Raw genomic sequence first — 4,960 nt, forward strand, 5'->3', positions numbered from 1 at the left:
CCACTCTAAGTGAAATTGAGCGCTACTTTTATTGGCCAATATTACAAAAAGATACACATAACTTCATCGAGGCTTGTCTGGTATGCCAAAAATCCAAATATGATAGGCAGAAGATTCCAGGATTGTTGCAACCTCTTCCAGTGCCCAAAGATCCATGGGAATCTATCACAATGGATTTCATCTCACGTATTCCAAGAACACCTCAAGGTCATGATATGATTTGGGTCATAATTGATAGATTCAGCAAACAATCACATTTTATTCCATGTCATAAAACATTGAAATCCGCACAAGCTGCAAGACTTTTCATTCAACATATCTTCAGATTACATGGTATGCCTTCTGAGATAATTTCAGATAGAGACTCCAAATTCACAAGTAACTTTTGGCGTGCTTTATTTGAGAATTTGGGAACCACTTTAAAGTTCTCCTCAGCTTTTCATCCTCAAACTGACGGCCAAACAGAGGTGATGAATCTCACTCTTTTGGATATGTTGAAAGCTTATGTTAGTGAGCATAAGTCACAATGGGAGAAATATCTTCCATTATTGGAGTTTGCTTACAACAATACAGTGCACTCATCCACAGGGAAAGCTCCAAATGAAATAGTACAGGGTAAAGTGATTCCTCCAATTATTCGCACTAAAGATAAGATTTTTGCTGCTGATGAGTTTGCTTCAGATTTAAAAACAATAATGGATCAAGTTTGAGCCACTATCAAAGTTGCGCAAGAGCGACAAAAGAAGCAAGCAGATAAACGAAGAAGACCTTTGGCTTTTGAAAAAGGTCAATATGTCTTGCTAAAGTTTGATAAAAGCAGGCTCAAACAAGGTTCTGGTCAAAATTCATCTTTTCCAAAGCTCTCCAGTAGATACTTTGGACCCTTCAAAGTGATTGAGAAAATAAATGAAGTTTCTTATCGACTTGAGCTTCCTACTCATTGGAAAATACACAATGCTTTTCATGTAAGTTTGCTAAAACCTTACATAGGACCAGAACCAAAGGAACCCATTACTGAAGATCCCCCAGAAGTTGAAGAAACAGAGCAACTCTTGGAACCTGAAAAGATTTTGTTTCTCAAGGATCGAACCACGAGAAGTGGCCTTGTGACACGAAAATTCTTGCTAAAATTCAAGAATCTACCCACCACAGATGCACAGTGGGTAGATGAAAAATTCATGAAGGATTACCCAAATATTCTACAACAATATCAAGAAGATTTTCAGCTGAGGACAGCTGAATAAAAGCTAGAGGGCTGTCACAAATCTATAGAAACAGAATTTGTATCCTTTTTCATTAATTTGTCTATATAATGATTTATTAAATTTATTTCCTTTGCACTAATTAGATATAAAGAAAAGTGCATTGGAGCTGGCCACTGATGAGTGGTCACAGGTTATGGTGGACCCACACGGTGGGTTAGAGAAAAGATAGTTCACACTTCCACCTATATGACCCGATTGGGCGCCTGTGACTAGAACTCACGCATATCAGAGTTAGACTCGCACACAGAAAGGATTGATGCCTTGAAGTGTGGGCTAGATCCACCAAAACAGACAGTTACAATCAACAAGATGGCATGATCATGAAATGCTTGTATAATGTGCATGTGTGGGCTGAAAGCTTGAAATGCACATTTCTTTGCATAGGAAAGTCACATGAAGATTCGGATACCATTTTTGCGATGTACACGGAAAAAGCTTTCATATGATACCCATATTGGGGGGGTCCCTAAATTCTAGGAGATCCCTAAATTTTAGGAGGTCCCTAAATTTTAGGAGCCTCGAATTAGCCTAAAAATGCTAGTCCTAAAAAATAGGGATGTCATTCTAAAAATAGTAAGTTCTGTACTCTGACTGTGCTTACTAAATTTGGTTGTTTCTATTCTTGACAGTATTCAACCCAAAAAGGAAGGCCATAGAGAAGAGACAAGTGTCAAGACACTTGTCACACAAGTTTCCAAGTGTCCCACCACTTGTCACATCTCATGACATGTGGCTGGACACTTGTCTTGTGCTACTTCACTTTTCCCTTTTGTACTAGCTCTCCCCTCTCCTATAAATAAGAGCTCGTTTTTCTTCATTCAACATCATTTTTCTTTGCTGTAAACTCATGTACAGCACCCACAGATAGCCAGAAACTGGCCCATCCATCCCCATCATCATCCCCCACTTCTCCATTATCAAATTCATCCATATTCCCTCTTCTATCACTGTTGTTTTACAAGACAGCAAGCCTGTAAATTCATTACAGCACCTCCTTCTTGAGCTCTTTCTTCCATTTTAGCTACAAGAAGTAAGCTCTATCCATGTACTGTTGATCAACGATGGAGAAAGGCTGAATTTCCTTTTTTCTTCTCTCATACTGTAAAAAAATCAGTTCTTATCATTGCATAATAGATAATGCATGTGTGTTTGTACATCTTTGCATGATCTTGTGAGAGTGAGAATTACTTCTTCTCACTCTCAGGTTGATTGTAACTGAGCTCTTCCCTAAGGGACTTGGGTTGAGCAGAAATACATTCCTTCGGGGGGGGTTGCCCATCTTCAACCCTCAATCTTGTCTCCATTACTTTTACATTTTCATGGCTGTAATTTTGTGAGTAATTTTCATTTTCAGCTTTAAGTGTTCATTCTCTTTTATATTAAATCTCGAAAACAAGCAAATATTATAATTGTTAAGCATACTACGTTGTTCGGGGCGTTTACAACTTGTGCTTTTGCCATTTTGAACTGTTGGGACGAGCTTCTATCTAGCCAGTTACACACCAAATGACAGACACCCACTTTGTAAACTTAAACCAATCAAAACACTTATTTAAGGTTTAGGCATCCGTAGTCCTTTACACAGTAGAGAGAATATGACATGTTGTTTACCTCTGCTAAGCAGGTGAACTCCTCGCACACTTTTGGATGGAAGGTCTTCCTTGCCCACTTTGTAAAGTGGCGAAGAAGAGTGTACTTTTTACATTTGCAACCAATTAAAACAATTATAAGTTTATTATTATTTATTTTTTTATAAACTATGTCCATTTGGTATGTAAAGCAATGATGCCCATATCTGCGCCTACTGCCCAGTCTCAAAAAGTGCATGCCCACACTCTGGGCAGGGCGTGGACGTCCGTCACTTGGTCTATAACCAGCCTATATATTGGGCCTTAGCCAAAAGCGTCAACTTGTGCTTTTGCCGTTTTGGACTTTTGGGACGAGCTTCGCCTGCTGGTCGACGTCGAGACTCGACAGAGATTTCGGGTTTGATCTGCAAACCATCGGCCTGCCTAATTCTCTGCACAATCACGACAGACCATCAGCTATGGAGGGCGCGAGAGAAACTAAGAACAATACAGCAGCAGCTTGCCGCCCCGATCATGCCATCAGAGAAAACACCAATTCGTGCTTTTCCGGTCTTGAAATTTTCGGATGGGAGATCTGCCTTGTATGTCGGGCCTGGTGGTCGAGACTCGACAGATATTTCGGGTTGAGGGGAGCGGGAGCGAAAAAAACAGAGAACAATAGAATTGCAGCATGCCCCGTCGATCGTGGCGATGGCGATGATGGAAGGAGCCTGATGATCATGTCCGCCTGCAGCAGATCTGGAGCTGATGAGATTCCGAAGACAGCTGAAAACAGCGAATATTGCCTCGTGGCAGATGACGTGCTTGCATCCGTGTTCTCACGGTTGCCGACACGTGATCTTGTGCGAAGCCGCGCAGTGCGGCGAGATTGGAACCGTCTGCTCCAATGCCCAGCCTTCCTCCGACAGCTCAAGCTGCTGGGACCTCCGGTTTCTTCATCTGATCATCAGCGCCCATGGCTCTTCTTGATAGCACCGGCCGGTTCTGATCACGACAGTTCTCAACTTTCGACTTGCGCATATGACCCTGATCTGGACACATGGCACAAGATCCCTCTCACCTTTTTGCCACCATCGATGTTATACACGCCAATTGCGCAGATGAAGCCCCCCGGGGGGCTCCTTTTCTTGAAAGCCCGCTCTAAGCAGCTGGGCGAGGGGGAACTTAGCTCTGCTAGTTCTACAGAGCGTCTAGCCGTTTGCAATCCCGTCACAAAAGCCTGGAGGCAACTCCCGCCGATGAGTCGTGTCCAAAGGGTCCTCTTCGCAGGCATAGTTGATAATATTGCTTCTAGTCATGAATTAGGCAGCCGGAGCAGGCGCGCCGCCACTGGGGGCCTCTCGAACTTCAAGGCTATCGCTGTTGGTGAGTTCGACGGAGGAGGTAATGATCTTTATAAATGTTACCAGTCAGTCGAGGTTTATGACTCGCTCACAGATTCGTGGCACACTGTTATATTTTATCCGTGTACGCCGACACGGCACTGCTCGGACACACCTAGTATTCAACACTGCATATCTACATATCACGATGGGACTCTGTACATGCTCCTAGGAGAACCGAACGGCGTCGACGGAGCTACGTCTTCGCTCGCTGTAATGATAGAGGCCCTTGACATTGCAACAGGAAAGAGGAGAACTGTGAGATTCCCAGCTGGTCGCGCTGTGTTAAACCCATGCGACTTCCTTTATCTGAGGAAGCAGGGCCGACCCGCGCTACTCACGTGCCCTCAATGGGAGAGGAACCGGCGGCCAAGCTTGGAGATGTGGGAGCTGCTCGAGAAAGGCCGCCGATCAGGCCAAAGTGGGCCGGCACAAAAATCAGATCAGGCGGCGGCAGATGATCATGATCATCATCGACAGGAGCAGCAGACTTATAACGATTGGGTCGAGATTGCGCAGTTCCCTTCACATCACTACCAAAGGCTCCGTGACGGCGGCACGTTTGCTGCATGGTGGCTCCGGTGGCCACCTTCACCCCAGTTCATATGTGTAGCAAGTGATTATAGATCCACTGTCTACTTCCGCCATGCCGATCGATGCCCTACTGAAATTCTAGCGTGGGATTCCAGCTCATCAGACCCGAGTAATTCAGCTTGGAGATGGC

This window comes from Lygodium microphyllum, chromosome 16 (assembly GCF_053477565.2).
Source record: "Lygodium microphyllum isolate KBCC chromosome 16, Lygodium_microphyllum_v1.1.10, whole genome shotgun sequence".
Taxonomy (NCBI): domain Eukaryota; kingdom Viridiplantae; phylum Streptophyta; class Polypodiopsida; order Schizaeales; family Lygodiaceae; genus Lygodium; species Lygodium microphyllum.